Source organism: Mytilus galloprovincialis, chromosome 13, assembly GCF_965363235.1.
Source record: "Mytilus galloprovincialis chromosome 13, xbMytGall1.hap1.1, whole genome shotgun sequence".
In the NCBI taxonomy this organism is placed as follows: Eukaryota; Metazoa; Mollusca; class Bivalvia; order Mytilida; family Mytilidae; genus Mytilus; species Mytilus galloprovincialis.
This window is the reverse complement of record NC_134850.1, coordinates 68,156,376-68,181,761: the sequence shown is the minus strand read 5'-3', so window position 1 is coordinate 68,181,761 and position 25,386 is coordinate 68,156,376. Positions and strand designations below refer to the sequence as shown.

At 31.7% G+C, this 25,386-nt stretch overlaps 1 long non-coding RNA gene across 2 annotated transcripts in view; it reads left to right on the top strand.

Moving 5' to 3' along the window:
- The window catches only part of LOC143056917 (uncharacterized), a 35,764-nt gene extending 30,867 nt beyond the window's left edge, over positions 1-4,897 (top strand). For both annotated transcript variants that reach the window (XR_012972563.1, XR_012972562.1), the window contains exons 2-3: positions 3,432-3,640; positions 4,642-4,897. This is a non-coding gene — a long non-coding RNA (uncharacterized LOC143056917). The remainder of the gene's footprint in view (positions 1-3,431; positions 3,641-4,641) is intronic.
- The last annotated feature ends 20,489 nt before the right edge of the window (positions 4,898-25,386 follow it).

Genomic DNA, 25,386 nt, shown 5'->3' with positions numbered 1-25,386 from the left:
CCTAAAAACTTTTAAATATTTATGTTTTTTTTATAAATTTTAAGCCATACAATTCTTACTTGCATCTCTGAAATGTGCTTCTAGGTGGTTTTGTTAGCAATTTCTGTACAGGTCTGCTAAAGGCTCAAATTGACATTTCACCCAATTTCACCATTTTCCCGCCAAAATTTGGGTTTTAAGTCAAAATTTTTATTTTTCCTTATTGGTGACCCTTGTATTTGCCAGGGACACATATATAAGTCCTTGTATTTGCTTAATACTTGAAGCTATATTTCAGCTTTGTACATTACAGATTTGGACCAGGTCACACCTGAGGTGTCACAGACAGTTTTTATTTGATATCCCATAAAAATATGTCAGCACCTCTATTTTCCCTATCATTTCATTGAAAATGGTCCCTTTAACATGCATGTACCTATTTAAAAGTAAAATTTTGAGCTTAAATGGTCTGGAACCCCTATTTTTTTTCGACAAATTTGAGGTACTCTTTGTAAAGATTAAAATAATACGGCATTCTGATAGAGACTTTGAATAAGTCTGAGCCATCTTAACTGTGTAAAATCAAAAGTAGCAGCACGAAATAAAGTTAAAATGAATATGAGTCCCCTGTATTATATTTTAAACACCGCTTTTTTTATGATCAAGTAATTCCTAAATGAATACTGGAAAATAGCTGTAGAATGCTCTGTGACCTAACATAAAATTTGCATCAAATAATAAAAAGCTTCATTTTAATCAACATAGAAATATGTTTCGAATTTGATGATTTATTGGGTATATATGATATTGCCTTCACTCAGTTATAAACTAGAAAAAAGTAATGTTTAGCTCACCTAGCACAAAGGGCCTAGTGAGTTTTTCCCATCACTTTGCAGCCGGCGTTGTTACCTTTACAAAAATCTTCTAGAACTCTGAAACTACTGGGCCAAATTAAACCAAACTTGGCCACAATCATCATTGTGGTATCTTGTTTAAAAAATATGTCAGATGACCCGGCCAACCAGCCAAGATGGCCGTCATGGCTAAAAATAGAACATAGGGGTAAAATGCAGTTTTTGGCTTATAACTCAAAAACCAAAGCATTTAGAGCATATATCTGACAAGGGTATAATTGGTATAATTGTTTAACAGGTGAAAATCTATCTGACCTGAAATTTTCAGATGAATCAGACAACCCATTGTTGGGTTGCTGCCCCTGAATTAGTAATTTTAAGGAAATTTTGCTGTTTTTGTTTTTTATCTTTAATATTATTATAGATAGAGATACACTGTAAACAGCAATAATGTTCAGCAAAGAAAGATTTACAAATAAGTCAACATGACCGAAATGGTCAACAAGGTCAATTAATCCCCTATGGAGTTATTGTCCTTTATAGTCAATTTTTAACAATTTTCATAAAATTTGTAAATTTTTACTAACATTTTCCACTAAAACTACTGGGTCAAGTTCATTATATATAGAGATAATTTTAAGCAGCAAGAATGTTCAGTAAAGTAAGATGTACAAACACATCACCATCACCAAAACACAATTTTGTCATGAATCCATCTGCTTCCTTTGTTTAATATTCACATACATGTAGACCAAAGTGAGCGACACAGGTTCTTTAGAGCCTCTAGTTTAAAGTCTAGAATACCCTTTTATACAACCATAAAATTTTTGCAATCATATAATTATATTGGTATCACATCGTCTTTGTGGTCAGCTGAGCATCGTTCGAAGACGGATGGTTTCCAGATAATAACTTCAGTATAAGTTAATCATGTTAATAGAAATGAATAGAATTTTAACACAATGTTTAAAACAACAAAAGGAAGCTTGGGATTAATATTGGGGGTTATGGTCCCTAAGGTTTAGGATAAGGGGACCAAAACAAGCATTTATCTAGTTTCAGGACAATAAGTTGTGTATAAGTATTTCAATTCCTCTGAAATTGTACCACAATGTTAAATATTATAAGAAGAAGGTTGGTATTTATTTTTAGGGTTATGGGGCAAACAGTCAAGAATGATGGGCCAAACACAAGCATTTTTGTAGTTTTAAGTTAATGACTTGTGTAAAAGTGTATGATCTTTCTGAAATTATACCCCAATGCTCTATACTACTATGGGATGGTTAGGATTGGCTGAGGGTATAGATAAAACCATTTATGAATAAGGGGCAAAAAAGATGAAAAACAATTATTTTTCTGGTTAAAGGATAGTCAAGACAATTTGAAAGCTGTGTAAGGGAGGTAATCCAAAAGTTATATTTGAATTATTTCACACAACTTGTAAGGTGGTACCTAACACTACAGGGAGATAACTCTGTAAAGTCAGCTAAATGTTTTAATTACGTTGTGTTGTTAAAGGGATATTAAGCTTTTCAATGATCAAAATGAGTGTTTGTCAAACTGCGATATAACCAGTGTAATTTTTCTGATAAAACGGTTGGTTCAAAAAAAAAATTGTATTTTTGTCAAAGGGTCAAAGTTAATACTTTGTCAAAATTTTAAGAAAATTAAACGAGCCAAATTAATTTTAGTTCAAGTGTTGGGTACCACCTTAAAGATGTGATTTTGAAATTTACCAACATATATAACTTCAGTATTAATAAAATCCATTGGAAATTTTCCAATAACTTAAGTTTAATTAAAAAAAAATGCCAATAGTTTTAGCATAAGTAAATATAAATCTTTGAAGTTTGAAACCACAAAAAGGAAGGTTTGGATTGATTTGGGGGTTAATTTATGGTCCCTTTGGTGTAGGAAAAAGGGGTACAAAAGGGGCCCAAATAATCAATTTTCTATTGTCCAGACAATAATTTGTAGAACAGTTTATAGAATTGCCTGAAGTTTCCACACCACAAAACTCCAAAGGATAGTTAGGGTTGGAATATTGGAGTTATCATATGACTCAATCTGTTTATGAATTAGGAGCAACAAAAGGGGAAAAACAAGGGTTTCCTGGTTTATGGACAATTACTTTAGATTTGTTTCTTTTTGTTGGTGCCTTTTTTTGCTAGTTCTTTTATGAATTTTTATGCTCTACCTACAAGAGTAGAGAAGCATTATGTTTTCTAGTCTGTGCGTCCTTTCGTCTGTTTGTTTGTCTGTCCATCCATTCTTCTCACTTCAGGTTAATGTTTTTGGTCAAGATAGTTTTTGATGAAGCTGAAGTCCAATCAACTTGAAACTTAGTACAAATGTTCCTTATGATATGATCTTTCTTATTTTAAAACAAAACTAAAGACTTTTGACCCCATTTTTATGGTTCACTGAACATAGAAATTAAAAGTGTTCCCTCAGTTTCAGGTTAAAGTTTTTAGTCAAGGTAGTTTTTGATGAAGTTAAAGTCCAATCAATTTGAAACTTAGTACACATTTATCATTAAAAAAGCTGAGTGGTCGTTTCATATTAATTAAAATTTATTTACCTAATTTATAATTTCAGCTTTTCCATGCATTGTAAGATTTCCAGAATATAGAACATGTAGTTCCTGATAAAAAAAAAACACCAAAAGATTGCTACGATAAAACTGTTGAGTAACTATTTGTAATACAGAATGCATCAAGATGGTGGTATGCTACATATATAATATTGATACTATGACAGATGAGAAAAGAAACTGAAGACATAACCAAATGCTGAAGTCAGCAAAGGTATGATTATAACTGTTACTGATGTTTGAAGAAGTGGGTCATTATAGCATCTACAAATATTTCAATCATACATGGTTCAGTACTTCAGACTAGTTTTAATTTAAAAGAATTGAATGGCTACTAACATCCATTGCTAATTATAGCTTATTAACCTCCTGTTAAAAAAAAGAGGGTGAAATATACCATAGCAACATTCAAACTCATAAATCGAAAATAAACTGACAACGCCATGGCTAAAAATAAAAAAGACAAACAGACAATTAATAGATCACTAGAAACAACATTAAAAACTAAAAACTGAGCCACACAAACCCCACCAAAAACTGGGGGTGATCTCAGGGTCTCCAGAAGGGTAAGCAGATCCTGCTCCACATGTGGCACCCTTCGTGTTGCACATGTTATTACAAACTTGGTATATAGTCTATTTCGGTAGGTCACATTCATGAAAAGGAAAGGGGATTGTAGGTACAAAGTAAGAAACATCCGATATCATCTGTGAAATGGTTTATCCATAATGGTCAACCAACTGTGATGATTGGGTAACCTGTATTATATTCAGGGGTGAATCCAGACATTTCTAAAAGGGGGGGGGGGGGGTCAAACTATATGTCTCCATTCAAGTGCATTGATCGTCTCAAAAAAAGGGGGTTCCAACCACCGGAACCCTCCCCTTGGATCCACAACTGATATTTGAGAAATTGCCACAATACATTTTGTTGATATCAAATTAAAGTTGAGAAGCTACGGTAATCTATATATGTTTATCTACTTTTCATTGTCTACTCTCACCTTGATTAGTAAATAAATAAAAATCATGTTGGAAGAAAAATTTAGTCATGTGTATATGTTTTAGGAACTAATTGTGGTATATTCTTCAGATGGAAACATGCAACAGAAAGTTCAATCATGACCATAAAGCAGGCAAGACATTGCAGTATGTACAATCTTGTAAAAATATGTCAAACTATGTCAAAGCATATTTTTTGTTTTGTTTTTTTCAGATTAAGATATAAGGAGTAGATATTTTCCTGAAGATCTCATTTATGTCTCGAATGTGAAGGGAACAGAAGCTATCATGATGATTCTTTAAAGAAAAGATACAGAAACACAAGCTCCTGTAGACACTTATGAAAAAGAAGATGTTTTTGCAATGAATATGTGTGAATGTGATAAATTATGGCAAATCAACATGGTCAATTAACAACAATATGTTCTACAAATTTCCTAGATTTATAAGTTTCATAACATTTAGTTGAGGCAAACTATAAAGTTAGATAATGGAAAACGAAACAAATTGCAAATAAATATTGTTATTAAATACTCAGTTTTAGTTATTTTTATTTTGATATTAAAAAATATACTGTATTAGATAAAAACTAGTTATACATTTAAAAAAAATTAGTAACCCTCATGTCTCCCTGCATTAGAAGTTGCATAATTTAGCATTTACAGATGAAATATAATTGTGAGTAAAGTTCAACATGTGAAATAGTCTGACTGGATATGACAGAACATCAAAAGAAATGACGAAAATTTACACATCTTATCAAAATAGTACTACTAGAAACTAAAAGCTACTTGCAATTTTCACTGGTTTTGAAATCAGTAACAGTCTGACAAGGAAAGAATTTAATGAACATGATTATGATGCCTCTTGATAAATATAAAAACATATTGACTGTGAAATAATTACCAGTTACCAATTATATCTGTTGTTTACAAAATTTGTTATTTGGAAATATCTGTTGAATGTTTTGAAATTAAAATGTGTTAACTGAAATGATTAAAGAATTGAAGTCTTTAAATGATACAAAAGCAAGGATACATTGAATGATTGCAATTGAGACAACTACTAGCCCTGCATAGTAGGGCACTGATGTAAACAAGTACAGGTCACCTGAAGTCTTCAACAATGAGCAAAAGCCTGAATTTAAAGATCGTGATAGTAACTTATACATGGGCTTATTAAGTCCCAAGATAATGGTATCTACATCCTTTGCTTTCAAATTTTTGTTAGTATGTTTCTGATGAAGGTTAATTAAAATAAGCCCAGCACACTTAATTTGTGAACTGTTTTTATTTAATTTCAAAAGAGAAAGCTAATAGACAAACTTAAGCAAATAACAAAAAAAGGAAATCCATTCAATATGGCAGACAGCAACCAAACACAACCAGTGGACATAATGAACATGTTTTTGAGTGCTCAAACTGCAATAATAACATTAGACACAAAAACATCTTATATAATGCTGGATTACACAAAGTGTTTAAATCATCTGCTCTTCTCTGGTGTTTAAAAATTGTACAGATTTGGTGTCACAATATCTCAGTAGCATGGGTTAGAATCCCGGCATGGGAAGAACAAAAAATTTGTGAAAGCAAATTTACAGATCTTACATTTTTGGGTTGATGATTTGATGACTAAATGCATGTACATGTACAATATATACAAAAAGTTAGCTGCTATTGAGACAAAGGCAAAAATCATAGTGCAACAAAACATGTTTATTACAGATATAATAAAAACAAACTAAAATAACACTTACCACTACTAAATGATTAGGAACTTTCAGGAACTAATTGCAGCTACTGTCCAGGTTATGTTAAACAAATCGCCTCCAACTGACCGTCTCCAACTGATCTGTTCGGTGAAGAGTTTTTACCATTGAAATGAAATGTGAACACATTCCAATCTTTTGGCAGACGTGAATATTCCCATGTGGCATTTATACCTATATCCAAGGGTACCTATATCTGGTGGTGATAATTAACCATTTTTTTCTTCTTTTTGTTTAATTTTGAAAGAAAAAAAATGGAATTTAAACTTTTTTCAGCATGTTGGAAAAAAATAATTTTGTAAATTTTTCATGTTTTTTTCATTTATTTTTATAAGAAATAAATTTTAAAAGAATTTTTTTTTTAAATATTTATTTTTTTTTTTTTTTTTTTTTTAAATTTTATTTTTTTGAAATATTTTGCATTTATAAATTTTTTAAACTTTAAAAAAGTTAATTTTAGTTGCCTTCGTCCATGCAAGCATGGACTAAGTTAGCCTTGGTTGCCTTCGTCCATGCATGCATGGACTAAGTCTGTTGTGTTAGTCCATGCAAGCATGGACTAAGTTAGGGTTAGTTGCCTTAGTGCATGCATGCATGGACTAAGTCTGTTGTGTTAGTCCATGCAAGCATGGACTAAGTTAACGTTAGTTACCTTCGTCCATGCATGCATGGAGTAAGCTTAGTTTCTAAGTTTTCATGTTTACAAATCATGAAAAGGTTTAGCCATACTATCAAGTTTTGCAATTTATTTCCTAAGGTAAGTTATAATGCACAATATGTATGTAAAACATAATTAATAGGTTGAATATGAAAAAAACCAACTAAACCGAAAAAAAAGGTAATTACATCAAATTAAAAAATAATTGAACTAACACCATGAAATTAAGAGGTAAGAAGAAATGGAGGTTTTCTAGAATTGATGTTGATTTCCAGTTTTATTTAATACCTTGTTTCTTATCCTTTTACACAAAATCAAATTTGAATAGAACCAATTTACAACTTAATTATAACAGTAATGCTAGTTATGCGTGATGAAATCACATTGTTTTGTGTTAATTCCATATTTACATTCGTAGTGAAACCTGTCCATTCTGTTTTCGAATAAATATTATGACAAGTGTCACATGTGGATAGAATATTCTTCTCCTCTTGAGAACTGCAGATCTCCCTATATAGTTGGTTAGGTTCATTTTGCTCAGTGATGGGGCAAAAAACGATAAATCGTTTCGTTGAATATATTTTCCAACAGAATTATGATTATCAGCTATAACGAAGTGGTCATACTATTTTTGACGCTCATTTTTAACAGAAAACGCAAGTTTAGCTTTGTTTTAAAATGCATTTCATACATATTGTGATTTCATACCTGTTGTCGGCAAACCACGAATTTCAAAGTTAAACCAATTACAATTTGTCTGTAAGCGAAACCTAAGATTCTAATATGACGTACTTCTTTCGCTTTGTAAACAACACCTCTATAAAATTCTCCATATATCTATACTTAGCGCAGACTCCAAGTTGTACATAAACGGCTGTTTAAATATGCCTCCCACGCAAATTCACATGTATCGTAACCTATGTGTAAACGCTTGTCGATTTCGCTGTGTTAAAAATTACAATTAAATAAAACCCTAAAGAACTTTTAGTCTTATTCTGACGAAAAACAAAATGAATTTACACATTAGAGAATAGAAAAAAATGTACAAAACCAAAATAAATTAAAATTCCGCGCAATTCATTAAATGATTTCAGAGCATTAACGTCATATCAAAACATGATGTAATACGAATGAAAACGTCAAAGCTGAAGGTTTTTCCATCGCGTTTACCTTCTTAACTCGGATACAATTGCATTTGAATAAAGTATTTTGGTAGGTGTTGCTTATTTTTTGTTCTATTGCATTGTTTACACATTTACTGATTTCAGCAAGTCCCCATGGCGGCTCCTTGGTTAAAAAATGTCAACAGTGGATTAGACGGTAGCTTACGATAAAAACTGGAAATAGGAAATGGCAAATGTTGGGTTTAAGAAGTAAAAGAAGTAATTTTTTCTAGTGGTTAGTTACGAAATGAGTCATGCCAGCTGCAGGTTTATTAGATTTGTTTTACATTTATCGAACAGTCGGCACAATAGAACAGCCACACACACACAGCATATCCATCCTCGCCTCAGTTTTTCAATGATCGTATCTGTCCTATTAGAATCGAAATAATTCATGGAACAAATAGATGTGTTGTAAATTTACACATGTCTAACGCTCAGGATAAAATTCGAATATCACGGCCCGGGTCATGTGTAACTTTCCAACAAATCTATGGCTTCAATGAATTATTTCTTAAATAAAATATCTATGTTAGTTTTATATCAGTATTGTTCTGATAATAAGTATTCAATGAAGCCATATCCGATCTAGATGTTAATAAAATAACTTATTTGGGTTTTCTGAGCGACCATTCAGGTTAATTATTTATTTTAGGTAGTGGCTGAAATAAGATTAATTAGCTTAATCTTTCTATTTGAATAAACCGAAAAAAAATTACCTGACATGATATCAATTGAAAGCAGAAGAGAAAATAGTTATGTATATGCAGAACTAATGTATATTATTGGTTAGATCCTTACAAACCTGCCACGAGACATTACCAAACCATACTATAATTTTCACATAGGAAACAAATGTATAAATTGGTAGAAAATAACACAAAATTATTTGAATCATCCCCAAGTATTTAACGAATAAACATTCTAAGTGTTAGCTAGTTGGCATGAAATACTTATAATATCATCTGACACCTTACTTCCAGTAAAATTGAAATAATGCAAGATATTGACACAATCGCCTTATAAGTATTTTAGCGTAATTTTGACCTCTCTTCACTCTTATAATCGGATATGAGCGGAAAATTATGTGACAGTCTTTAATGCTTTATAGTTATATATATCGACGCGTTGGAGACCGCACGGTGACTTTTATTTTTTTCAGCTTCTAGTGAATATTGTTATGCTTGGCAAGCAAATACTTTTTTGTATCATGTCGTCTTAAAGCAATGAACGGTTGTTAACAAATTATGTTGCTCAAACATTTGACGTGTGTATTATAATAGCTATAAATGTTTTTAAGAATACGATGATTATTAACCATTGTGAGTACCGTTATCAAACTGGGAATATAAGAACTAATAGAGTGATATGACCTTGCACTGTGAAAAAGCAATCCATTGATAAAAACTAATTATAATATTGTTCGGAATTTGCCTTTTATATACTAATTTTGAAGTTACATGTGAACATCAGAATAGCCAGTATTACCATTATAATGGCACAAATTATATTTTAGTGTCACTGAAAGTATTTTTTTACTTATCTTTTCAGACAATTTTATCTTTATTACATAGTGAGAAGTGTAAAATGAATGTATTACCAAGTTTTATACCAGGTGTCATTTCGAAAGTAAACAGTTGTTATCTAATTATTTAATAGGTTTGGGTTATTTTATAATATGCATCAAGGTAACACAAGTGATTACAACTGAATATGATGTAATTTGTGCATGCCTCGCGCTACTGTTTAGATATCTAATGATACGCTCTAGACAGTGGAAGTTCTAATTTAATGTATATTAATCAGGAAATAAAATAATTTAGACGAATGGAATGATAAAGCATATAGGATACGTTTTTGTTTAAATTTATACCTTTTATAAGCCAATAGCATACGAAATGCCACTAATGTTAAGATGTATGAGTTTGACTGTCTCTTTGGTATCTTTCGTCCCTCTTCTAAGCAACACTATATGCTATAAGTATATTTCAAGACCAATTGAAAATCAATGTCCCTAATAATATTAATCAATGTATCAAAGAACATTGAAAGGTGATGTGATATGCAGTCTGAATAGTATAATCAAAATCAGCATATTAAGGAAAATAATATTAATGTAACTGTTCAAATGCAACATGTTTCAGTCAACAACCAGATATTATTCTGATGATGAACTGAACATCATTATTATTTCTTAATATAAAACAACACTGACGACAATATTATTCCATTAAGATGAGTCCATGTATGGCTAGTTTAACTAATAAAACTCACATGACAATAATAACCAATGATTAAGGTGGCTCGTGGGTACAAAAATTTCAGCAAAACTTTGAACCTTTATTTGTTCATTACAAATTTTATTTGTTTTGACTTTATTTTATGGTAAAAAAATCAACCCAAAAAATCGATTCGGTTTGGCCCCAGATGACTTTTAAAATGTTGATATCATTGAAAAAGCTCCAAATTATCTCCCTTTGGTGCAAACATGCCATTTTTTGGCATTAAATTTGAAATATCTTTTTTAACTCATCGGTGACCTATATTTTTTATTATTGTTTTCATATAAGCTGTACATAAACTAAATAATTGTAAAATTTAAGCAATTTCTGTATTGTTTTATTTCGATATTACCTCTATTCCTCCTATTAGTTCAACAGAAAAAAAGGACATTTACAAAAATGTATGCTTCTTCCAGAGTCAGACTGTGAGCTTAAATGAACGGTGACCCCATTTTTTATTTCATTTTTCTTTTGAGTATATGATAAAGTTCATTTATAAAAAAATATAGCGAAATCCTATATTAGAAAAAAAATTTGATTTATACCCAGGAGCCCCCTTAAGAACGCAAATCAACTAATATGATTTACAGATATGAAAAAATAAGATACAAAAATAATGGTGTGATTTGCAATAACCAGTGATAAGATAGCATTACACAACAGACACCGGACATGCACATTGACATGCATGAGATGATATGGGATATGTTCCTTATCTCGTAACTACAATACCCTTCTCTTTTCACGACTATGACCTACTGAATTAGACTGATTACCGGATTTGTAATAACATTAAGCAACACGACGGATGCCACATGTGCAGCAGGATCTGCTTACCCTTCCGGAGCACCTGAGATCAGTCCAGTTTTTGGTTGGGTTCGTGTTGTTTACGTTTTAGTTTCTATGTTGTGTCTTCTGTACTATTATTTGTATGTTTGTCTTTTTATTTTTAGCCATGGCGTTATCAGTTTATTTTCGATAACCGTTTCACAGATATTATCGGATATGTTCCGAACGTCGTAACTACAATCCCATTCCCATTCATGAATGTGACCTACCGATTAAGACTATATACTGGATTCGTTATCACATAAGCAACAAGACGGGTGCCACATGTGGACTTTAACTCTCATTCTTGTATCTTTTGTTCCTTTTTCTTTGACAAATATAGATCACCATATAATCTCCAAGAATGAGTAATACCCATACCACATAATTTATATATAAGGCCTTAAAATCATAAAATTTCCTGATTTAAAAATGGCCTGATGGATGTAGAAAATAAAAACGAAAAACAGATATGACACAAAGCAGCAAAAACCACTACATAACAGCCTCATTTTGTTTGTAAAAAGTAAAATCACAAAAATACTGAACTTAGAGGCAAATCAATTCGGAAAGTCCATAATCATGAAATATAACAACCATATTCGAGAAAAGGAAAAAGTATCACCATACGGTTTTTGTGAAAAAGAAAGTAGACGTAAAGGTGTCATGTTCAGTTCTATGAATGAATTTTCTACTTTCAATAGTTATTGTTGGCTTAAACGAAGCACATATATTCCCATAAGACATCCCTTGAAATTGTTGGTTTTTCAATTAGAAGTAAAATAGCTAAAAAGGATAAACTCAGAGGAATGTTAAAAACGTAAAGTCTGTAGTCAAATAGACAAATCAAAAGTTCAAACATATCTAAAGAATGAATAATAACTGTCATATTTGTGATTGGTAACAGGCATTCTCTTATGTATAAAATGATGGATTAAACAATTAACTAGCTAAACCTATCATTTATATGGCAAACTATATGTACATTTATGAATTTGCAGCAGTGCGTTACTCTGAAAATCTACTGAAAGACCGAACATAAGTATGTATGTATTATTATTATGTATGTATGTGCCTGTCCCAAGTCTGGAGCCATTAATTCAGTGGTTGTCGTTTGTTTATACATGTATGTTACATATTTTTTGTTCATTCTCTATATAAATAAAGCCGTTAGTTTTCTCGTTTGAATTTTAAATGTTTGTTTTATATTGTCATTTCGGGGGCTATTATAGCTGACTATTCGGTGAACATTTGTCTCATTGGCTATCAAGCCACATCTACTTTTTTATAGAGATTTATATTCATTGTTCGGTCTTTGGTTAAAGTTTTTCGGATCAAATTAACTGTTACAGATGTAAATGGGATTACAAGTTCTTTGCAAGTTAATTTGCAGTCCGTTTGAATATGTAAACTATTTCTTTGACCAAATATAACAAAAATGTAATGTAATTTTGTAGGGAATAATATTAACCGTTGGTTTTTATTGATAATTATCATTATCTCAGAAAAAATAATTCTCGTATAAAAAGAATGTCTATTCAAAGGAATTTCTGACGGCGTTGTTTTCAACAACTAGTATAGCATATATGAACATAAGATTTAGTGTGATTGACAATAACAAACGAACTATCATCTATTTACAGAATGACGGAGATAATTCTGAGAGGAATAAAAATAGAGAAAATTATACATTGTTAAGTTTTGTTGTCACCTTGATATGTTTTAATTCTAATATAATGGTGAACTAATGTTGCAGAGGATTTAGTTTAAATGTAACATCAGATGCAAAAAATATTTTTCCTTCACGCGATGAACAAATAAAGCAACTACAAAAAAACAAGAAACTGACAACATCGATATAAGAACGTTACGGTGAGCTTGCTGAAGGCCAATTTCTACTTATACATAGACTTGTTTTCAAAGAGATAAACATCAATCACCACACATCTAACGTTTTACAAATGAAATCGGATATGTTTCTTACGTCGTAACTAATCCCCTTCCCTTTCATAAATGTGACCTACCGAATAAGACAATTTAATGGATTTTGTATCTCATAAGCAACACGACGGGTGCCACCAGAGATCATCGCTAGTTTTTTATGGGATTCGTGTTGTTTATTCTTTAGTTTTCTATGTTGTGTCATGTGTACTATTGTTTGTCTGTTTGTTGTTATGATATTGTAATTATTATGTTTATTTATGTTGGCCTAATTTGTGTTGTATGGCCTGATAGTTGTTTACCAAATAATCTTATAACTGTGCAGTTTAGGAATCACTGGAACAATCACAGAATGATTGGAACTTTCTAGAATGATCATTATAAAAGATGCGTAATTTAAACTTCTACGTTATTCCAGAAACTTCCGTTGTAACTTTCCAGGATTTTCCACAATGTTCCATTATAGAGTGTTCTAGAATTTTCCATGACAACACTATATATACAGACACTAAAGTTAAACTCTCATAATTAAACTTGGACATAGACATTGATAGACATTAGTATTCACAGCATTTGGATTGACACTTTTATTCTACAAACAACATCATACTGGATTGTGACCTTAGTAGTGAACATAATATTCAGATTGGATTCCGAAAGATTTCCGGATACAGATAAAGATAACAGATTGGACTCATATTTTGACAGTTAAGTTAACAGTAAATTTTGTGTAATACCTTTTGTAAACTTTTGTATAATAAATATTGTTAAATTTTACTATTGATTTGTGTCTTTTGTTGGCTACAATTTAAAGGCGATTTCTGGCCGTAACAGAAATTGGGGGCTCGTCCGGGATACTGAACATATTTTATTCAAAATTTGTTTAATATTTTTATTATAACTAGCCAACAAAATTCTACAAAATGGCATTTGATGCTGGTAAATTTTTGAAAACGCCAGACCTGGAGGGGTTTGATAATTTAAAGAAAGAGGAATTAGTGTTGCTTGCTAAACATCTGAAATTAGATTTTAAAGTATCTATGAGAAAACAAATTATAAAAAATTTGGTTATAGACAAATTAGTTGACGCAGAAATTTTAGGTGAAGAGGCTCTTGAACTTAAGGTCGAAAATATTGACGCCTTTAAATTAAAACAGCTTGAATTAGAACATGAACTCAAATTAAAAGAACTGGAGATAAGAAAAGAAGATGAATTTAAATTAAAAGAACTGGAATTGAAGGAGATGGAGAAAAGAAAAGAAGATGAATTTAAATTAAAACAGGCAGAACTGGAAATGAAGGAAAGGTTAGAAATGGAGAAAAAAGAAAAAGAAGATGAATTTAAATTAAAAGAACTGGAAATGAAGGAGAGGGAGAAATTAAAAGAACTTGAAATGAGGGAAAGGCTAGAGATGGAGAAACTGAAAATTGAAATGGTCAAAGAAGAAAGCAACACTAAAGTTCACTCGAAATCAGATTATTTTGATGCAGCAAAAAACATACGTTTGGTTCCAAAATTTTGTGAAAAAACAGTTGATAAATATTTTCCACAGTTTGAGAAAATTGCTAACAATTTGAAATGGCCTATGCCGTATTGGACTACGATGCTGCAAAGTGTTTTTGAGGGGAAGGCCGCTGAAATATACTCCGCACTTCCATCAGAAAAAAGTTCTGATTATGACACGGTAAAACAGGAAGTTTTGAAAGCTTATGAGCTAGTAATGTTCTAATTATAAATATATGTTAGATAATTTTTGTCTGCAATTTTATTTATGCAAACCAATTCCAAATGTTTACAAAAAATGTATAACAAAAATAAGATTAAGTAGCCACAACTTAGCTATAGAAAATGGAAGATTTTATGGTATAACAAGAAATAATGGAATATGTACTTTTTGTAAAAATGATATAGAGGATGAGTTTCATTTCATCCTCAAATGTCCACGTTTTCAAGGTTTTAGAACAATTTATATTAAGCCATTTTATTGGAAAAAACCGTCGATGTACAAATTTATCTAACTGATGAGTACTAATAATGTAAAAGAATTGTGTAATTTAGGTAAATTTATTTTTAGATCTTTTAAGCTTAGATCCGAAATGTTAAAATAATGTTTGTTTATCATTACAACACCTTCTGCTGTCACATAGTCTGTGTTTATGTATGTATTATATGTTTTATTGATGTTGATATAATTGTATACCTATAGTTTATATAGACTTTGGTAATAAAGATATATAGTACCAGAAGCATATAGACAGAAATTTAGATCTTATAAAAAGTTTGATTCACAAACATATGTGGAATTTGCTCGGGAAAAAGAAGATCTATTTGACAAATGGCTTACGTCAAAGAAAACAGATAACAATTTTGATAACCTAAGACAATTGATATTATTAGAAGAGTTCAAACTATGTGTTCATTTAGACTTAAAAACACATTTAGACGACAAAACTGTTGAGTCGATACATGATGCAGCTGTCATTTCAGATAATTATACTCTTTCACATAAAAGAAGTTTCAAGGGTCAAAATGTCAATACTTCCAGTGGAAATTACAAAAATCAAAGCAATGAGCGTACTGATAGTAAGTCTGTTGCACAGAATAAGAGTCAGTCCAGTTATAATATGTCTAGTCCAAAATTTGATACTTTTGAGAAGAAGTCACTGACTTGTGCTTATTGTAAGAAGATTGGTCACCTGATGGCTGATTGTTTTAGACTCCAGAAGAAGAATGAACGAGATAATAAGCCGAAGACCAGTGCTTGTACGACACCTTATAATACCAGTACATTGGAATGCCCTGCGCGTCAGGCTTTTAAGTCCAGTTTTTGTGATTACATGGAGGAATACAAACCCTTTATGTCTGATGGGTTTGTTTCTATTGTTGATGATACCACTCTTAAGCCTATTAAGATTTTACGGGACACTGGAGCTTCTCAGACTTTATTGTTAGAAGGTGTGTTGCCTTTGTCCGAGAATACTTCTGTTGGTGCCTCCGTTTTGTTACAAGGTGTAGAGTTAGGTTGTATAGATGTTCCTCTCCATCGTATTTATCTGAAGTCAGATTTGATAACTGGACCAGTTGTTGTAGGTGTTCGTCCTAATCTCCCTGTTGAGGGTGTTACATTATTGCTAGGAAATGATCTAGCTAGGAACAAAGTGGTTGCTGAACCAATTGTTACCAGTGAACCGGTGGTGGATGTTAAATCACCTGAAGATGATGCTGAATTGTATCCAGCTTGTGTTGTTACTAGGGCGATGGCTAGAAAACAACAAAATCAGAATTTGCAAGAAGACAAGTTTGATTACATGGACCTTTCTGACACTTTTATAGCTGACATTGAAGGTCCTGGTAGCTCAGAAAAGGCCATTACAAGACCACCTAGTGTTAACAAGAATGTTATTATGCCATGGCCAGACGTTAACAGCCATTCATTAGACCGAAAGAATTTATCTGAAGAACAACATAAAGACCCTGAGGTTCTTCAGCTCAGCCAGAGAGCTCAACCACAGGAGGAAGCAGACAAAGTGGCCGAATGCTATTACCATCAGGACGGCATTTTAATGAGGAAGTGGAGGCCTCCTGATGCCACCCCAGAGGAGGAATGGAGAGTGCTATACCAAGTGGTGGTGCCTAAAGTTTATAGGCAAGAAATTATTGGTCTTGCCCATGACACCCCCTTGGCTGGGCACTTAGGTATAAGGAAGACTTGCATAAAAATATTGCAACATTTCTACTGGCCCAGACTTAGAAATGATGTCACAGAATACTGCAAATCATGCCATATATGCCAGGTTGTTGGTAAACCTAACCAGAAAATACCACCAGCACCACTTCTGCCTATTCCAGCCTTTGACGAACCTTTCAGCAGAGTTCTAATTGACTGCGTTGGACCTTTACCAAAGACCAAAACTGGAAATGCGTATTTATTGACAATCATGTGTACATCCACACGCTTTCCTGAAGCTATTCCGCTCAGAAATATCAAGACACCTACTATCGTCAAAGCTTTGATCAAATTTTTCACATTAGTAGGACTTCCTAAGTCTATACAGTCCGACCAGGGATCAAATTTCATGTCAGGTTTATTTCAGCAAGTCGTATACCAGTTAGGGATTGCTCAGTACAGATCAAGTGCTTATCATCCAGAATCTCAAGGTGCCTTAGAACGTTTTCATCAAACATTGAAGAACATGATTAGAACGTTTTGTCTTCAATTTGACAGAGACTGGGATGATGGAGTTCACTTTCTACTTTTTGCGATTCGAGAGGCTGTTCAAGAATGCCTTGGATTTAGTCCCTTTGAGTTGGTATTTGGTCATACTGTAAGGGGACCGTTAAAATTGATTAAGGAAAAGTGGCTTACTGAACATACTGACTTGAATCTTTTAGACTATGTATCTAGATTTAAAGAAAAATTGTTTACTGCTTGTCAAATTGCTCAGAAAAACTTAAAAAATGTACAGAACAAGATGAAAATATGGTATGATAAAGATGCCAGGGATAGAGTTTTTGAGCCTGGTGATAAGGTACTTGTATTTCTGCCTGTCCCTGGACATCCTTTACAGGCTAAATATTGTGGTCCTTATACAATAGAGAATAAAATTAATGATTTGAATTATATTGTAAAAACTCCAGGTCGGCGCAAACAAAATAGAGTGTGTCATATTAATATGTTAAAACCATATTTTGAGCGTACTAATGTACTATGTGATAGTAAACCAGTTGCCACTTTAGGCATGGTTAACTTTGAGAACAATCATGACAAACCAGATGTAATTGAACCAACTTTTAGTTGTAAAACTATGGAAGAGACAGTTAGATTCAAAACTTGCACATCTGTCTTTTGATCGTAGAGAAGAAATAAAAACTTTGGTATTTTCTTTTAAAAATCTTTTTCCAGATGTGCCAAACAAAACCACTGCTGTTTGTCATGATGTTGATGTCGGAGATGCTTCTCCAATTAAGCAACATCCTTACAGGCTCAATCCACTCAAACTTGAAGTTATGAGAAAAGAAATTAAATATATGCTTGACAATGATATTATTGAGCCGAGTAACAGTGAATGGAGCTCTCCTTGTCTCCTTGTGCCAAAACCAGATAAAACTTTTCGTTTCGTGACTGATTTCAGAAAAGTAAATTCAGTCTCAAAATCTGATTCCTATCCGATTCCAAGGATAGACGATTGTATTGACAATATTGGTCAAGCAAAATTTGTGAGCAAATTTGATTTATTGAAAGGTTATTGGCAAGTTCCATTGACACAGAGAGCTCGTGAAATATCAGCTTTTGTTACACCAGATGGCTTATTTCAATATACTGTAATGCCATTTGGCATGAAAAGTGCTCCAGCTACATTTCAAAGAATGATCAATAATGTTATAAAAGATTTAGACTGTTGTTATGCTTATATTGATGATCTTATTGTATGTAGTGATAGCTGGGAACAGCATTTAACACATTTATATGATACTTTTGATAGATTGTCAAAATCAAATTTGACTGTTAATCTTGGTAAAAGTGAATTTTGTCAGGCCACTGTTGATTATTTAGGGCATACAGTTGGCCAAGGTCAAGTAAAACCTATTATGGCTAAAGTGGAAGCTATTTCCAAATTCCCACCTCCTACAAATAGAAAACAACTTATGAGATATTTAGGCATGATTGGATTTTACAGAAAATTTTGTTCAAATTTTGCTACTGTTGTTCAACCATTGACTCATCTTTTACGGAAAGATTCTAAATTTATCTGGAGCGGAAATTGTCAAAAAGCTTTTGAAAATAGCAAATCACTTTTAATTAATAGTCCAGTTCTGATTACTCCAGACTTTGAAAAACAATTTAAACTTGCCGTTGATGCAAGCGATGTAGGAATAGGAGCTGTTTTATATCAAGAGACAGATGATAATGTTGAAAAACCTATATCATATTTTTCTAAGAAATTGGATAAACATCAGAAAAATTATTCAACTATTGAAAAAGAGTGTTTTGCAATGTTGTCAGCACTTCAACATTTTGATGTATATTTGAATCCCACTGTATATCCTATTCTTGTTTATACTGATCATAATCCTCTCACCTTCATGCATAAAATGAGAAACAAGAATCAGAGGTTGACTAGGTGGAGTTTATTGTTACAGGAATATGATGTAATTGTAAAACATATTAAGGGTAAAGATAATGTAATAGCTGATGCTTTATCTAGAGCTTATTAAATCACTTTGTATATATTATGTATTTTTGTTCCTATTATTCATGATAAGTTTTTGTTACACTAAAACTTCTTTTAAGGAGGGAGGTGTTATGATATTGTAATTATTATGTTTATTTATGTTGGCCTAATTTGTGTTGTATGGCCTGATAGTTGTTTACCAAATAATCTTATAACTGTGCAGTTTAGGAATCACTGGAACAATCACAGAATGATTGAAACTTTCTAGAATGATCATTATAAAAGATGCGTAATTTAAACTTCTACGTTATTCCAGAAACTTCCGTTGTAACTTTCCAGGATTTTCCACAATGTTCCATTATAGAGTGTTCTAGAATTTTCCATGACAACACTATATATACAGACACTAAAGTTAAACTCTCATAATTAAACTTGGACATAGACATTGATAGACATTAGTATTCACAGCATTTGGATTGACACTTTTATTCTACAAACAACATCATACTGGATTGTGACCTTAGTAGTGAACATAATATTCAGATTGGATTCCGAAAGATTTCCGGATACAGATAAAGATAACAGATTGGACTCATATTTTGACAGTTAAGTTAACAGTAAATTTTGTGTAATACCTTTTGTAAACTTTTGTATAATAAATATTGTTAAATTTTACTATTGATTTGTGTCTTTTGTTGGCTACAATTTAAAGGCGATTTCTGGCCGTAACATTGTCCTTTTCATTTTTAGCCATGGTCTTGTCAGTTTATTTTCGATTATTGAGTATTACTGTCCCTCTGGTATCTTTCGTCCCTCTTCTATAGGAATAGAAATCATTGGTCTTATGACATGGATCTCAAACAGACATGAATGATATAGATCTTAACCGATTGTTATAAAATTCAACACTCAAATTTGAATAATAAATGTTTTTGGGTTGTTCTTTACAATGAATACGGTTTTCAAATCAAGATGAGAACGAATTTGTTGACCTACACGAACCCCCCCCCCCCCGATGTTTTTTTAGCCAAAACAACCCACAGGATTAATTGTGGGGTCCAAAAGAGACACATGGTCACATTTTAAAACTGCCTACAAGACACATATTTTAGTCAAGCAAATTTGACTGACAGTTTTGCGAATTGCAAAAGTCTAAATGCTGTTTGTCAGAGACTTCAACTTATATTCCAAATGAAAACAATTAATTAAACGTTTAATAAACATAAATCAAAATTAAAATAAATACATTGGGGATTATTCAAAGTACTCCAACTTAGCTGCACCAAAAAGGTAAATTACTATACCAAATTTATCCTTGATTCTGCAAAGTTTAGTTTAGCCATAATAACAGCAATAGAATGTCATAAACAGTGCAGAATAAGTCTGTACACATTTCCGGCGAAATTTATACTGTTAGAAATAAAATAATGTCAAGACATATTCAAGACTGTCAAAAATGAGCCGAGACACATTCAGACATTATTTAGAATGTCAAGAAAGTGTCAAGACATGTTCAGACATTATCAAGAATGTCAAGAATATGTCAAGACAGATCGAGGCAGATTTAAGACAGTCAGGAATTGGTCGAGACTAATCCAGACTCTTATCATATGATAAAGGAAGTGTCAAGAAATTTTAAGACAATGTTTATACTGTCAAGACACTTATCAAGAACCTTAGTAGACAAATTCATACTATGTCAATAATTTTTAAAAATTATTCAGACAAATTAAGAAAGTTTAATAAAGTAAACAAAAACTGGTCATTTCAGACTTTTTGACTTTAATAGTGAATACTGTCAAAGTTTTAAATAGTTATCAAAAGTACCAGGGTTATAATTTTATACGCCAGACGCGCGTTTCGTCTACATAAGACTCATCAGTGAAGCTCAGATCGAAATAGTTAAAAAGCCAAACAAATACAAAGTTGAAGAGCATTGAGGACCCAAAATTCCAAAAAGTTGTGCCAATTAAAGTTATGATTTTTCTCTGTTTGAAGAACAAAATTGATATTATTTCAACTTCTTTGTTATAAATGATTGAAAAAAAAAACCTATCCAAGAAATGAAAAGAAAAAAAAAGTGATATGTGATGTACATGTTTCTGGTAAAAATCATTTCTTGTTCGTCTCACACATTTTCTAAAATTTTTGGCTTAGAAGACTGACTTCATTGGCAATAAAAACTATTTATTGTAAATACACAACTCTTTTCACAGCGTTAAGTACGGTTATAACATTTTGTAAATTCGTTGATATTGTCCACTTGTATAACATCTTTTGGAAATAATCCAAGAACCGTCAAACAAATCAAATTAAGCATCACCAGAATATTCAGCAAAATATTTTACAATGTATTAACTGTTGCTCATAAACATAGTTGTTGTAATGGTGATATTTTGAGACAGGAATGAATGAATCTGTAAAATGGTTATGTAATATTCAATAATGCTTAGGTTTGGCATGCCACAAAACCAGGTTCAACCCACCATTTTTGTCTTTAAAAATGTCCTGTACCAAGTCATGAAAATGGCCATTGTTATATCATAGTTCGTTTCTGTGTGTGTAACATTTTTACGTTGTGTTTCCGTTGTGTCGTTTGTTTTTTCCTATAGTTGAATGTGAATTCACAGTACTATAAGACGTGTCACGGTACTTTTCTATCCCAAATTCATGTATTTGGTTTTGATGTTATATTGGTTATTCACATCGGATTTTGTCTGATGCTTTGTCCGTTGCTGTGTGTGTAACATTTTAATGTTGTGTCGTTGTTCTCCTCTAATATTTAATGCGTTTACCTCAGTTGTAGTTTGCTACCACGATTTTGTTTTTTGTCCATAGATTTGTGAGTTTTGAACAGCGGTATACTACTGTTGCCTTTATTAAGGGCTTTTAATAACCCTTTTTTCTTTTTTTTATTCAACAACAATATATCAGATGCTGTAAACAGATTTCTTGACTGGTACAGCTGTTTCAACAAAGATCCCTGTATGTTAGTACCTTTAAATAACCTAGAACATTTTTTTGTAGGAATGCATCAAGCCCCAATCAAAGGCTATGCTATATTTTTACAAATGACAAAAAAGGACATTGAGTCCTAATCGTAATCTAGTAAGAATCGTTTTAGCATGACCATGCTAACCTGAATATATTTAAATTACAAGAAATTTGATTCTTTTTTAATACATTTTCAAAGCATGTCGAATCAAAAAATGTTTAAAAGGCCAAAATAAAGTAGTTGAAGATCATTGAGGACCAAACATTCCTAAACGTTTTATCAAATAACTTTAATTTGACTAACGAATTAATTGAAAACTGATATAAAAATGTAAAGATGTGTTGCTTGTGTGCACCAGTTAGTAACTTTTGCGCACAAGTTGTAATTTTATTTTTTACAGAGCACTTCAGGGCTTCCATAAAAGATTAAAAATATTTTAAAACTTTTAATCAGTTTTTGTTTGATTTTTAAAAGAGCCAAAAAACTTTAAATAGTAAAGTAAAATAGCACAAACTACGCATGTGTTTTGTAATTAATGAGAATGGTGATTGTTACAGTTGAAGGCAATCATTTTATTGGTTTTCACAACAATATCAAATATTGTTACCGTTATCCCCGGTTGAATATCCATATGTTTAAACGTTGGAAAGCCTTCGTTATAACATTCCGAATTATAGAGATACTTAAAAAATCGAGAAGTAAAAATTATATGAAAAGATATAATTGCATTTACAGAACCAACCATTTTACAATTTCAAATCTTTTTTTCTATCACACAATAGAAAATTTGAACTTAAATCAATAAAAAAATTTGATTTTTAAGTTGTCATAAAGATTATTCCAATATTAATTGAGACTTTTGCTATATTTTGATACGACCCCTTATGTGTTTACTTGCGTTGCCAGTTTCAATATAAGTGTCGTATACGACATTCCGAAAAAAAAAATAATAATTGACACCTTCACACCTACATGCACTTTCTTTATTATATATCATTGGTTATATGACATATAATGTATAGATACCACTCACGTTTATAACACGTTCTTTTGGTATTATTTGTATCATTTATAATAACTATTCATTTGATAATGTTATTTATTTCTTCAACCAACAAAGGAACACATTATTCTTAAAGTACAAAATTACGTTGAGCTTCATGAAAAAAGTAAATAATTCATTCGTAGGCAAACATATTTCTAAATTTTCAAAACCTAAAAAACGTAAAAAAATGTAGGTGAAAGAAGAAGATTATATATAACGTTCTTTCGTGTAGGTTATCATCATCACTATCTTGTTGTTATTTACATACTATATACAAATGTAGATGTAAGAGCATATTGCCAACAAAATATGGTGGGAGGGAGTATTAAAAATATTGGATTCAACTGTAATACTGATATCTTATCATTAGGATTTGACCGATTAAATAAGTGTAACTTTAACCTTTATATTTTGTGACTAATACTGTAATTTCACATGTCTTATTTTAAAGAAGAAAAACATTGCAAAAGAAAAAATAAGTATCAAACGAAGACATTCTCTGACTGTTCATGACGTTAAAATACTAAATCCCAGGGATGTGTTTTAGTTGATTTCAGTTTCTAATGCATAATTTTTTTATCATTAATTGTTTCTGGCTTTTAACTAGCTGCCAGTAACTGCGAGTACTCTTACATCGTATTTTCGTATTAACTCGACCTGTTGATACTGTTTATATTGCTTTTTTGTTGTTTTATTTTAATATGGATCTTGTCTATATACCAGCTTTGATTATTTGGAACATCTTCTAAATAAACTCATCATTTTTCACTTCTTCGTACTACATTTGTATAAACTTCAAGATTAACCTGTATTATTAAAACCGTTTGTTTCAAAAGTGATTATTTTCAAAGGGTTAAAAATAATGGTAGTGGTGTCTTGTCGTGGCTTTGTTTGGACTTGTTTGTTTGCATTTTGGCTTTGAATGTTTGTCCCTAATATTTTATTAACTGTGCATTTGCATTCAGATATCGCTGATCTAATTTATTCGTTCATAGTATGTGTGTGTGTTAATTTACGTTTTCTGATTGAGTTAAGTTTGCCAATTGATATTTTATAGTTTGTTTTTCTATGTTGTGATGTTATGCTATTGTTTCATAAAAAGAGAGAACGTTAGGTACCATTAAAACGTTTAATCCGGCTCCAAATGTTTGCACCTATCCTAAGTCAGGAATCTGGTGTACAGTAGTTGTCGTTTGTTTATGTAACTTATACGTGTTTCTCCTTTCTCGTCTTTTTATATAGATTAGACTGTTGGTTTTCCCGTTTAAATGGTTTTACACTAGTAATTTTTTGATTAGTAGCTTGTTGTTCGGAACCGGTGTGAGCCAAGGCTCCGTGTTGAAGGCGTACATTGACCTATAATGGTTAACTTTTATAAATTGCTATTTGGATGGAGAGTTGTCTCATTGGCACTCACACCACATCTTCCTATATCTATTGAAACCAGCAGTCAATATAAGTCCTTATAAACCATAATTAAAACTGGAGATGATGCTATTATATAAATATATTTCAATATCACATGTAATGAAAAGCTCATGCAATTCTTTCGAGCATTTATTTTCTGTCTACTTAGGTATCTAAGTTATAGGTAGTATTCAATATTGTAGTATATCAACAGATTGGTCGATTTGAATATGGACCAACTAAAAGCTTTGATATCTATCTGAAGATAAGGTAAGATCAAGCTGGACTTAAATTATTGACTTTTAAAGGCTCGTCAGTGATTGGAGACCTATTTTTGAGTTGCCCAAAAATGTACATTTCTATCAAAAATGTAGATGTCATTCATAACTTTGAATGCTTAAAATGATTACATGAATAACATCAACGCAGAAAGTCAGAATCGACAAAGAAATGATCATGATTTGCATTTGAAGTCGATAACAAATGGAAGATATTTTCAAGAAACTATCATTCTCATCAATTTTTTGCCTCATGGGCTTTTTTGTTAAAGTTCTGATTGATAAACTCATCATAGTTACCAAGATTATAGTTTAAGAAACTTTTGGAATGACCAGCTACAGTGCAAGATTTAACTAGCTATAATTCCATGTTATTTTTCACCATTTTCTGTAATCGTATTTATTCATGTGTCGGCC